The sequence below is a fragment of the Bubalus bubalis genome, chromosome 2 (genome assembly GCF_019923935.1).
Source record: "Bubalus bubalis isolate 160015118507 breed Murrah chromosome 2, NDDB_SH_1, whole genome shotgun sequence".
NCBI classification, from domain to species: domain Eukaryota; kingdom Metazoa; phylum Chordata; class Mammalia; order Artiodactyla; family Bovidae; genus Bubalus; species Bubalus bubalis.
Window position 1 is genome coordinate 115,268,749 of NC_059158.1, and position 13,902 is coordinate 115,282,650.

Below are 13,902 nucleotides of genomic sequence, written 5' to 3' on the forward strand. Positions count from 1 at the left end.
CTTTTTCTTAAAAAAAAAAAAAAAAAAAAAGACTAGCTGGTGAGTGAGAAGATGAGTGCACGCACACGCAAACATGCACACACCATTGGAGGTGCCAGTCGGAGGCTTATCAAACACAAACAGTTTAGTGAATTCCCCTTCACTTCTAAAATGGGGTTATAGCAAATCCCTATGAAGCACAAAGTCCTGGACTCGGGCAGATCCTGGGTCATAAATGCCACAAAGCTAAATTTTCTTAAAGAAGAACTTAACCATCCAACACTAGATGCTAAGCTGACTTGTCCCTTAATATATAAACCAAGGTCAGCTCTCCCAATAACTACAAATATCTGGTCACAAGTTACAGGATTACACAAATGATGAATTATCTCAAGTTAAATGAGGAGAGTTCCCTGCCCTCCAAGTTAAGTGAAAGTGAAGTCGCTCAGTCGTGTCCGATTCTTTGCGACCCCATGGACTGTAGCCTATCAGGCTCCTCCGTCCATGGGATTTTCCAGGCAAGAGTACTGGAGTGGGTTGCCACTGCCTTTTCCAGGGGATCTTCTGGACCCAGGAATCGAACCCAGGTCTCCCGTGTTGCAGGCAGACACTTTACCGTCTGAGCCATCAGGGAAGCCCTCCAAGTTAAGAACTGCCTAAATCCAGGCCTTTCAACCCTGATGCATTTAAGAATCCTGGCATGTGTATTTAGTCACTCAGAAATGTCTGACTCTTTGCAACTCCATGGACAGTAGCTTGCCAGGCTCCTCTATCCATGGAATTTCCCAGCAAGAATACTGGAGTGGGTTACCATTTCCTCCTCCAGGGGATCTTCCTGACCCAGGGATCAAACACACATCTCCTGTGTCTTCTGCATGGGCAGGCAGATTCTTTACCATTGAGCCACCTGGGAAGCCCAATAATCACCTGGGCTCCTTAAGAGAGAAAAAAAAAGATGCCCAGGTCTCATACCTAAAGATTCTGATTAACTTGGTCTGAGGTGTTCCCAAGCAAGGGTATTTTTATTTAATATACAGGCAGATGTGATAACCATTACATCTTTGGAAAGATATCCTTTCTAGCAAGTCTATGGATCCTATCTAGTGGGATCCAAAACACGGCCTACCCAGTATTAACAAAGATAAACCCTCTTCTCTGTACAAATGCAGGTGTGCTGTTTACTAGACAATATATATGCAAGGCCCTCTGGTTTTCTCCTTCAGGAATCACATGCTGATCTTCTCGGGTCAATGCCCAAGGCACCCTGCCCAAGGAGGCAGCCTTTCAGGAAGGGCTAGACGACTACAGAGCCCTGTTAGACCTCTGTGCTGTGGAAGGACATGTTGAAATAGAATGTTGGACTGTTAGGGCTTTTATTAATCTCTCCTTGGCATTTGGCTCCAAAGATGAGAGATTATCTGAGGCTAAAATAATGACCTCAATGTCTACCAATGTGTCTAGTAACCAGCACCTCTATAACCTCGTCTGACTTGTGGACCGGCAGCACTGAGATGAGCTGCTAGATTGTTGGAAATCTCAAGCCCAATCCCAGAGCAACTGAATTGGAACTGGCATTTAAAACGAGATGTATAGGCATTTGCACATTAAAGTTTGAGATGTGTAGCTTTTTATCTCATCCAGGATACTAAGAATGAGAGCCTCTAAGACACTAATTTCCAGTGGGGTATGGTGGAGAAAACAGCATAATTCTTCTTTTTTAATGTGCAAAGAAATGAATGATTTGGTATTACTTTTGAATGGGGTTTCCCTGGTGGCTCAGCTGTAAAGAATCCACCCGCCAATGCAGGAGATGCAGGTTCAATCCCTGGGTCGGGAAGATCCCCTGGAGAACGAAATGGAAACCCACTCCAGTATCCTTGCCTGGGAAATCCCATGGACAGAGGAGCCTGGAGGGTACAGTCCATAGGGTCACAAAAGAGTTAAACACAACTTAGTGACTAAACAACAACAAATTACTTTTGAATAAACTGGAGGCATTTCAGGAAAACCAGTTGTCTTATAGACTTAGTTACTGTAAGATGCATCCAGTCAATGAGAATGGCATCTGCAGGATTTTGATTCATTTTGCTAAAATCCAAGACATGGTTTGGATCCATGTCTTTCAACATTAACTCTGATACAGCAAGTAACTCTACACTGCAAATCATTCTATGCAGCAACCCAACATATACTCTGTGCTGCTCAAAGTTAGATATCATCAGGGGAAAGGGGGTTATAAAATTTTGTGTTATAATCGCTGAAGCGCTCAGTTTAGAAAACCTGCTTAACAATTCTGACTGTTGTCCCAGATGACTTCAAAGCGAAACACTTTTCAACTCAGGTAACCATCCTTATCAGAGGATGCTTAATTTTGCCTAAGATGATGTGAACCAATATTCAAGTTTCTAGAAAAGCCTCTAATTCTGGTATTTTCCAGGGCACATAACTGACTTTATGGCCACTCTAAGCCTTTCAATGTTTTGCTGAAAGGAACTATTTTTGAAGGATGACTAAAGTTCTCTCTGAAAGAAACTCTATTTGAAGGATGACTTCATCCATCCACTGTTCTAGATCGACTTAGCCCAACCTTTTGTAACAAATGAGCTCTTTAATCATCTTTCATTCTCTTACACACATACGCACAAGCACACGTACCTTAGCAACTTTCTAAATATTTCTTAATGCCTATTTCATTTTTGAAACAAGATATTAGTTTATGAAATTCATTCATTTTGATACCATCTTTGTTCATGTGAAAAATGATTAATGACAAATTACCTTTTGCCTCTTTAGGCTGTTACACACAATCGGCTCATTATATGAGAAAAACGTATGATTAGTCAACAAAATCAATTTCACAATTACAGTCATATTAGTACACATTTGGGGTGGGGACCCAATGTCTATTCAAAACCAGAAAGCAATCTAATTATCAGTCCCAGAAACAAAACCAGACAGGAAACAGCCCAATTTCTTATATATGAATTTAACAACAAATCAAATGGTTTATAAAAGGAGGACCCTTTACTTCCTCTGGACACATTTTCACACAGAATGTGTGTTCCACTTCCCAGTAAGAACCACAGAGGGTTCTAAAACCACTCTATCAGTGCTCACAGGCCTTCTGGGGCAGGAAGGACAGCATCTCAGTGGAGAGGACGGGCTGGACAGCTGGGTTTCCTGCCTTGGGGTGGGGGTGCAGTCCCCCTTTCCCTGCCTCCAGGAGTTAAAGAGATGGGGCTTCTCTACCCAGCAGAGTCTGCCCATGGCTTCTTGGCCAACACCCAGGCAGCTGTGTAGATTTCCATCTAGGATGGGTCAGAAGTCTTATACCCAAGATCCATCTTCCAACCCAACTTACCCTAATAAAGCTGGTACTGTAATCTGCATCTAGCTTCTACTATTCCCTCTACTTCAGAACCCAGAAGGAAGGAAGGGTATAATTAATTGGCATCTCCAACTCCCCATAAGTTTATTTTTTAAGTTTTCCTTGTTTTGTTTCTAAATATCAGGGTAAGACAGGTGGTTTCCAGCAGCTACTTGGAAGCATTTCTCTACAAATAATAAATTGCAGGTGTATGAATCTTTAATTCTAATAAATTAAAAGACAAAATGACTATCACAGTCAAAATATTTTCTCTTTCTAAATATCGATTAAAAAAAAAAAATACTGTAAGATATGCCAAAAGAATCCTGATCAGATGAATCCAACTTTTGGCTAGAAGGAAGATAATCTGGAGGAAAACTGGCAGAATTGTCAGTAAAATGATCAAATTTTTACTTTTGACCTCAGTGTTCCCTATGCATTCTGTCTGTAACCAACAGCCTATTAGGGATATAAATAAATATTTTTATAACGTATCACTTCCAGAAACTTCCTGGGTGTCTGGTTCAGAACTACTGACCACAATATAAGCTCTTCATAAATGCTGGTAGACGTTCAAACCATTCCATCTTAAACAGGAATTGGAGATTATGTTTGTAAATATATATTATATTTAATGACTTTCAAAAATAGAAACGTTAAAAAGGACATCACCACCATTCAGGATGAAAGCCTAGGGCAACCCCAAGAGCCCCCAGGGCATAAGAACCATCCATCACATGGCAGCTGCTGCTCTAGACATTTCCAATCCCTGGATTTGCGCTGACCCTAGACAATATTTCTTGGAAGAAATCTTCAAAGGAATGTATATTTAACCTAAATAGAAAGCAGTAAAAAGGAAATGGCCAGATAAAACGTATCTCTGTGTTTACCATAAACATGGCAAAGGTTTTCCTCATTCTTCTTTTCTGTTTTCTGAAGGACCCAGAGAAGAAAGTTCTTTCATCTTAGTATGATGTTGTTGCTGTGCTCAGTCCTGTCTGCTTCTTAGCGGCCCCATGGACTGTCGCACTCCAGGCTTCTCTGCCCATCAAATTTTCCAGGCCAGAATACTGGAAAGGCTTGCCATTTCCTACTCCAGGGGATCTTCCCAACCCAGGAATCGAGCCCGTGTCTCCTGTGTCTTCTTTGTGGTGAGTTCTTTACCATTAGTGCTACCTGGGAAGTTCTCTCAGTATCATCTGGGCATCTGAACAATCAGTTGGATTTTACTCAACGACACGTTAAAATGTAACTGATATTGCTTCACCTTTCAAGTGCCTAGGAAAAGCTCAAAGCCAAAATCATAGCCCACTTCTAGGAAACAAATTGGTGTCGATTTTGTGTTTAAACCTCATCCCTGACTCTTCATTTCCTCTAATTTTCTCCCTGCTCCATTTTTTTCCTCTTCATTTTAAATGTATTACACATTTTAATCTTTTTTGAAACATATAAGCAATTAAACAAAAAGGAACAGACAGCTGTAGCACACAGAATAGTGGTTCTCCAAATATGTCCACATTCTATCCTCAGAACCTACTATGTTACATGAAAAGGCGGATTACAGTATTGGAATTAAGGTTGTCAACTGTTGTCATCTGTAGGATCATCAAAAAATCAAGAGAGTTCCAGATCCACAAAAACATCTACTTCTGCTTCATTGACTATGCCAAAGCCTTTAACTGTGTGGATCACAATAAACTGTGGAAAATTCTGCAAGAGATGGGAATACCAGACCACCTGACCTGCTTCCTAAGAAATCTGCATGCAGGTCAAGAAGCAATAGTTAGAATCAGACATGGAACAACAGACTGGTTCCAAATTGGGAAAGAAGTACATCAAGGCTCTTTATTGACACCCTGCTTATTTAACTTACATGCAGAGTACATCATGTGAAATGCTGGGCTGGAGGAAGCACAAGCTGGAATCAAGACTGCCGGGAGAAATATCAATAACCTCAGATATGCAGATGACACCACCCTTATGGCAGAAAAGTGAAGAGGAACTAAACAGCCTCTTAATGAAAGTGAAAGAGGAGAGTGAAAAAGTTGGCTTAAAGCTCAACATTCAGAAAACTAAGATCATGACATCTGGTCTCATCACTTCATGGCAAACAGATGGGGAAACAATGGCAACAGTAACAGACTTTATTTTCTTGGGCTCCAAAATCAATGCAGGTGGTGACTGCAGCCATGAAATTAAAAGACGTTTGCTCCTTGGAAGAAAAGCTATGACAAACCTAGATAGCATATTAAAAAGCAGAGACATTACTTTGCCAGCAAAGGTCCATATTGTCAAAGCTATGGTTTTTCCAGTAGTCATGTATGGATGTGAGAGTTGGACTGTGAAGAAGGCTGAATACCAAAGAACTGATGCTTTAGAACTGTGGTGTTGGAGAAGACTCTTGAGAGTCCCTTGGACTGCAGGGAGATCAACCCAGTCAATCCTAAAGGAAATCAGTCCTGAATATTCATTGGAAGGACTGATGCTGAAGCTGAAGCTCCAATACTTAGGCCACCTGATGCAAAGAACTGACTCATTAGAAAAGACCCTGATGCTGGGAAAGATTGAAGGCAGGAAGAGAAGGGGACGACAGAGGATGAGATGGTTGGATGGTATCACCGACTAGATGGACATGAGTTTGAACAAGCTCCAGGAGTTGGTGTTGGACAGGGAAGCCTGGCATGCTGCAGTCCATGGGGGCACAAAGAGTTGGACACGACTGAGTGACTGAACTGACTGAAGGTTGCTAATCAGATAACCTTAAAATAGGAAGATGATTCTGGATTATCCTGGTGGGCTTGCTGTAATCACAGGATCCTTAAAAGTAGAAAAGGGAGACAGAGGATAGGTCAGAAGGATATAACAGTCTCAAGAACTCAGACTGATTACCAAGTTGTTTGCATAAAATCAAGCACACTGATGTAACACATTTGGTCATTTAGTTTCTCCTGGTAACCTTTGGTTCTACGCTAGTAGTGAGAGATAAAAATAAGGAGGCCATGAATGGAGATGACAGCACAGAAAGTAATTGCAGAAAAGGACCATAACTTAGGGCCTTTTGGTATAAGGGCCAGCAGCCTCTCAGGAGGGCCTAGGAGCATCATCCTGTGATTCTGACCAAAACTGATTTTCATGATAATGATACTGCCTCACTCTTTAACAAGCTGTGAAACAGAATTCTGGGATACTTCTGGAAAAATTCATACAGCTGAGCTCCTCACTTACAGATAAATGAGGTATGGATGGGGAGTGGAGTGTACAGAGAGGGAAGACCATACGGTGAGATGGGAAAAGCACCGATGGGGTCAAATGTCATGTACGCTGACCATGGTGCTTCCCCACTTGATCCTGGCTTCCACGCAGGTATCCACTCTCTGAAGGTGGGACTGTCCTCCTCCTCACTGCAGTGAGAGCTGTCAGTTATCACCTATACTACATCCTCTCAGCTGATCAGGTAGGGACGATGACTATCCCCACTTAGAGCAGGGGAAACTGAGGTATGAAAGACCATAAGCAATTTGTTCAAGGCCACACAGCTACAAGTGGCAGAGCTATTATAGACTCCAGCCATCTTGCTTCTTAACTATGGCTCTTGGATGCCTCAGCACCTATCAGAGAGCCTGACACCTTGAAGGTATCCCACTGATGAATTAATGGAGTGAGTCTGCGAAAAACCAAAGGGATTAAATCACTTGCTTGGGCACATAAAACAATAAGCTGTGCTTAGTCGTTCAGTCGTGTCCCACTCTTTGAGACCCCATGGACTGTAGCCTGCCAGGCTCCTCTGTCCATGGGGATTTTCCAGGCAAGAATATTAGAGTGGGTTGCCATGCCCTCCTCCAGGGGATCTTCCCAACCCAGGGCTCCCACATGGCAGGAGGATTCTTTACCATCTGAGCCACGAGGGAAGCCAAAACAATAAGTACTTAATACATAACAGTTGTTTTCCACTGAGTGTTAGGCTTTTCCCCTGATTTGAAGGAAACCCTAAGTCAGCTCTTCAAATGAGGAGCTGGGGAAATATATAATAATCATCGAGAAATTTTTCAGAAGATATAGCCCTGAGCAAAGACCTCCCTCATCCTCTTCCCCCAATTTAGTCATCCTGAGTTGGGCTTCTATCTAGGGATTAAAAAAGAAAACCACTTTCCAGGTGATCCTGCAAACACCCACTCCTATCCCCACCCACAGCCAGCAAAGCGTCTCTATTATGAGATGTCTTGGCTCCCGTGACAGGGAAGAGAACCCAGAATGGGCTGAGTGTGGAACCTCATACGTGTGTGCTCAACTGTGCCTGACTCTGCAACCCCGTGGACTGTAGCCGACCAGTCCCTTCTGTCCATGGCATTTCTCAGGCAAGAATACTGACGTAGATTGCCATTTCCTTCTCCAGGGGATCTTACTGACTCAGGAATTGAACCTGCATCTCCAGCATTGGCAGGTGGACTCTTTACTACTGAGCCACCTCATGGTGGAGACTTAATTTCAAAGGTATGTGGAGGCGCAACCAAAATTGATGCCATCAGCAAAATAATTACAATATGAGAGCTTTGGCAGCCAGATATAGAAAAGGGATGAAAACAGACACCTACCTTACACTGCAGAGGCTATCCTGGGGAAAATGGAAGATAACTCTCATGTTACCCATTTAGAATGAGATCACAATCTTACTCTCTTTCTTGTGTGATTTCATCAAAGTGATATTAAGGCGGCATCTTTTTAGTATTTTCCATAGAATAAAACCAGAGAAACTGACTAGACCACAGAGACCCCCATCAGTCAAATACGCATGAAGGAGCTCACTGTGTGCCCTTCACGGTTCTGTATGTTGTAGAGAAGACACCAAAGGTTCAAGAAATGGTCCCTGCCCTTAGAGACCAGTGTCACCACGCCCCCAACACACACACAGAGCTGTGCAGAACATGCTAACTCTGGGCTCTGTCCAAGGCATGACACCAGGGTGTCCCAAAGACACAGGGGATGAAGAGAAGCCCCTCAAGAGTTTCAGAGACCCCCCCTGACATAAATCGGGTCTCTTCCTCTCATTTTCCTTCATTTGTTAAGCTCCAACTAATGCCAGTCTCCAGACGAGTCACTTGGGGATAAAGGATGAATAAAAGTTCGGGAAGCTACTGACTGCAAGCTGCAAGCTTGAGGAAGGGTACACAGCAAGAGAGATACCCACTTTCTCTGCAATCTCAAGGGTTCAGGGAGAACAGCTCTAAACCAGAGGGAGGGGGCCATGAGGCACAGACTTCTAAGACTAGGGACAGAGTTTTATATGAGTTATTTAACATCTCAACACCTTGGTTTTGTCTGCCCTTGAAAGGAAGCAGCAGATAGGTGATACCTAAGTCCCCTATATTTTAAGATTCAAATAAGAACATATGTTTATTGACCAAATACTCAAATGTTTTGATCATTCAGGATGACCACTCTCATAACCTAGAATGCAATCCTGGCAGGAAGGGGATGGGCAAGTAGGCATCAGATGGCAGAAACTGATTTACAGTGAGGGGACTATACACAAATGAGGCCACTGTGCAAAACAGAAACCACCAAAGTTCATTTTAACTGTGTCACCTCCATTTTATCCCTTGCCTGGAATACACTAAATTCATGTCACTTGCCTCTCAGGACCACTAGATTTATAAGCCCATCAAAAAATACTTGGATAATCATTCTGTGCAAAACAGTATGGTCATTATTATAAATGATTTAAATGCCTGCAGCAGTGCGGCAAGATCTGGGGGGAGTTTATTAATGCCTTAGCAAAATGTGCCATGAATACACCCTTGGGATATTTACTTTGAGAAAAAGTTCCCTGAGTTTTTCCCAGTGAGCTCAGTTTGTGGCTCAGACAGTAAAGAATCTGTCTGCATGCAGGAGGACCCAGGTTCCATTCCTGGCTCAGGAAGATCCCCGGGAGAAGGGAATGGCTACCCACTCCAGTATTCTTGCTTGGAGAATTCCATGTACAAAGGAGCCTGGCGGGCTACAGTCCATGAGATCGCAAAGAGTGGGACATGACTGACAACTAACACTTCCAGCTCCCACTGTGTTCACATTGTGACGGCCCCAACCAACAGAACAAGGTAAACTGTTTCCCCATTTCCTCTGCCTCATGGTGCTTCTCCTCACTGAAACCTACCCCAGGACCATGCTAAGGCACTGGTTCCAAGCCTTACAGTGCATCAGAACCACCTGGGGAGACTTTAAATACAAATGTCAGCCCAACCCCTCCCCAAGATGATTCAATTGGCCCAAGTAAAGCCAGTGTAATTTTAAGCATGTACCCAAATTCTAAGCACTATTGGGCCAAAGTGTGCACCTTGCTGCTGCTGCTGCTGCTAAGTCACTTCAGTCGTGTCCGACTCTATGTGACCCCATGGACAGAGGCCCACCAGGCTTCCCCGTCCCTGGGATTCTCCAGGCAAGAACACTGGAGTGGGTTGCCATTTCCTTCTCCAATGTATGAAAGTGAAAAAGTGAAAGTGAAGTCGCTCAGTCGTGTCCGACTCTTAGCAACCCCATGGACTGCAGCCTACCAGGCTCCTCTGCCCATGGGATTTTCCAGGCAAGAGTACTGGACCAGACAGATAATTCAACAGAGTAGAGAGAAAAAAGGGTGGGGGGCGGGGGGGAATGTGTTTGAGGGGAGAAAGTGGTGGATGAGGGAAAACAGCGGTCATGATGAACCAGAGACCCATCTAGAGGTGGCAACCACTATGCAGATCCTGACATGGGACCACTTGAGGGAAGAAAGACAGTCTGGGTTGGCTACATCTTTCAGTCTTTCCAGACAACCAGAAAACCAAAGTCTTAGGACAGATCTCTGTATGTATCAATGTCTGCACTAACTTAAGTTCAGATGGGCCCAAGTTCAAAGGAATTTAGTCTTGTTTACCTGCTCAGGCCACCTCATCACAGGTATGTTACTTTATCCTAATCGTCTAACCATTCTTAACCTTCTAAACAGTAGCCACTGTTGTTCTCAACCAAATACTAATTTCTGATCATCAGTCTCTCTGGCTTCAGAGCTCTAGCTTCTAGGTCACATGCTCTACCCAACACAAGCTTGTGAATTAGTGACACATAACTGCCACCCCTAAGAACTGGAAGGGCATTTAAAAGCCATCTAGAAAGAGAGATGCAGACCCCAGGACCCAAAAAGTGCAGGTGACCTGCCGAGGACCACAAAGACTGTTGAAGGTGTGGTGACCAACTCTGCCCTCATATAAATTGTTAGTTGCTCAGTCATGTCCGACTTTTTGTGACCCCAGGGACTGTAGCCCGCCAGGCTCTTCTGTCCATGAGGTTCATCACTGAACCCACATCTCCTGCATGGCAGGCGGATGCTTTACCATTTGAGCCATCAGGGAAGCCCATCCTGCTATAAGGACCCAGGCAAACCAGGATGGTTGATTGCCCTGAATGAAGGAAAAAGCCACATGGCTGTCCCTTGGGAAGGCACCTCTGTCATCTGGAATTCTTGATACATACATACATTGTAGCTTCATGTAGCCCTGTTAAGATTCAAACTCCTTGAAGGAAGGGATTCAAGTCCTGCAAATTAAGTACTTGACATTTGTTGGGGCAAGTCTTTGCATCTCCATGGTCAATAAAGATGCCTGCCAGTGTTGTCCCAGGAGAATCCAGGCATCACTGCTCTGGGAATTTCTCTTCAGAACCCAAGGTCTTGACCATTTACAGAAGCTTCCATCTCAGCCCCTGATGACTGCTTCACCACTTCACTGACAGCGTGAGAAACACGAAGAAACGAACCAGATGAGTAACTTGCAGCTGGCTGCCTCCTTTTCTCCTCGGATCACTAAGTCTCCTTCCTGCCTAATGAGGTTATTACCCATCATCAAGGGACATGGCATCTAGCGCATTTCGAATTCTCCACTCGAAAGGCAGCCCCTCAGCCGTGAAAGAAGTCAGACTCTGCGGTCCTCTCTCAGACGCCTGCCCAGGAACCACTCATGAGGGTCGGAGCTGAACTCAGCGTGTCTGGCACGGATGCAAAGGCAATCAGGTGTGGCTGCAAGATCCAGATTCAAATTTCAGAACTGGCCCTGAGCCCTGTTCCTTTGGGGCTTCCCAGGTGGCAACAGTGGTAAAGAACCCGTCTGCTAATGCAGGAGACGTAAAAAACAAGGGTTTGATCCCTGGGTTGGGAAGATCCCCTGAAGGAGGGCATGGCAACCCACTTTAGTATTCTTGCCTGGAGAATCCCATGGACAGAGGAGCCTGGTGGGCTACAGTCCATGGGGTCGCAAAGAGTCAGACAAGACTGAAGCAACTAAGCATGTGCACTTACACCTCTCCCTATGGGAAGTTATAGAAATGGAGATACAGCATCCTTGTCTATAAAATGTCTAATCTGCAGGATTTTAATTCGCAACAGTGCTGGTCCTTAATGAGAGGTGAGTGTTACTGAATAAGTCTCAGGACTCCTATAAGGTTCCCCAGCAGCCTCCGTGACTGAAGTGAGAAATCTCTCCACTACTGCCTTATTTTAGAACATACCACCAGCCTCCGCTAACCAGGTTTTATTCTGAATCAGACAGTGGTTTCCTTACTGCCCCTCAGTTCCATTTTTCAAAACATGCAAGCTAATCTGTCTGAGATGCAGAATGCGGAGGCAAGTGTCAGCAAAATGTCACCATGACTGACACAAAGGATTTTTCTAGTTCGCCCATCAGTTTTGATGGAGAAGGGAGCAGAGCTCAGTCACCAAGCCCGATGCCTGGTGTTGGAAAAGATGACGGCTTCAAAGAATGTCCTAGGTCAGTACCTAAAAGCCTGAAACCCATCCCCCTGAATTCATTATAAGCCATAGTAATTCAGTAGGACTCCATCACTCAGAGCAAAACTCCACTTTCAGATTCACAGCCTAGAGTCATTCCCTCCAAGCAGCTGTAGTTTAGAATTATGACCAAAACAAGACCAAACAACAACAACAAAACAATCCCTATGCCCTTACGTTTTACCATCTAAACAAGATAAAACAAAGCAAGATTTACACGTGCCTGGGAAACAACGCACATGGACATCATTCTAAGCGAACTGTATCTCAGATTCAAGAAGAATAACTGTCTGCACTGTTCTTCTAGCATAAAACCTGTTGTGGCAGTTCTTTTTACATAAGAAAGTTCTGACCTCAGGTCACCAGATAGAATTGCAGTGCTCAGATTTATTCTTTGGGGGAATAATCCACTTTGCAAGGATAAACAAGTGACAGCTATCAAAATCTTATAGACATTCACATACAGCAAAGACCACTGCCATGACCATCAGTGTACACAGATGTAAGATGGTCCACACTGATCTTGAATCAAAATGTGTCACTGGACTTTCCTGGTGGTCCAGTGGTTAAGAATCTACCTTGCAATGCAGGGTACATGTGTTCGATCCCTGGTCAGGGACCTAAGATTTCACATGTCACAGAGCACCTAAGCCAGTGCACCACAACTAAGACCAGATGTAGCCAAATTTAAATAAATGTTAAAAAAACAAAAAGTGTCCCAATAAAGTTGGGAAATAACCCATGAGTCCACATAACAAGAAGTTTGACATTCTAACTTAGCAAGAGAAATGGGCAATAAAATCATTACTTGTGTCTAACAAACTAATACTCAAAATTCTCCAAGCTAGGCTTTAACAGTACATGAACTGAGAACTTCCAGATGTTCAAGCTGGATTTAGAAAAGGCAGAGAAATCAGAGATCAAATTGCCAACATCCACTGGATCATAGAAAAAGCAAGAGAATTCCAGAAAAACATCTATTTCTGCTTCACTGACTATACCAAAGTCTTTGATTGTGTGTATCACAACAAACTAGAAAATTCTTAAAGAGATGGGAATATCAGACCACCTTAACTGCCTCCTGAAAAATCTGTATGCAGGTCAACCAGCAATAGTTAGAATCAGTCAGGGAATAATAGATTGGTTTCAAATCAGGAAAGGAGTACATCAAGGCTGTGTAATGATACCCTGCTTATTTAACTTACATGCACAGTATATCATGCAAAATTCTGGGCTGGATGAAGTACAAACTGAAATCAAGATTGCTGGGAGAAATGTCAATAACCTCAGATATGCATATGACACCACCCTTATGGCAGAAAGCAAAGAAGAACTAAAGAGCCTCTTGATGAACGTGAAAGAGGAGAGTGAAAAAGCTGGCTTAAAACTCAACATTCAAAAAACCAAGATCATGGCATCTGGTCCCATTACTTTATGGCAAATAGATAGGGAAACAACGGGAAAAGTGACAGACTTCATTTTCTTGGGCTCCAAAATCACTGCAGATGGTGACTGCAGCCGTGAAATTAAAAGACACTTACTCCTTGGAAGAAATGCTATGACAACCTAGACAGCATATTAAAAAGCAGAGACACTACTTTGCCGACAAAGGTCTGTCTAGTCAAAGCTATGGTTTTTCCAGTAGTCATGTGTGAATGTGAGAGCTGGACCATAAAGAAGAGTGCTGAAGAACTGATGCTTTTGAACTGTGGTGTTGGAGAAGACTCTTGAGAGTCCCTTGGAC

The 13,902-nt window shown here is 43.5% G+C and overlaps 1 protein-coding gene across 16 annotated transcripts in view; it reads right to left on the reverse strand.

Moving 5' to 3' along the window:
* The window catches only part of MGAT5 (alpha-1,6-mannosylglycoprotein 6-beta-N-acetylglucosaminyltransferase), a 390,386-nt gene that overhangs the window by 258,144 nt on the left and 118,340 nt on the right, over nucleotides 1-13,902 (reverse strand). The gene's annotated exons all lie outside the window — the stretch shown is intronic.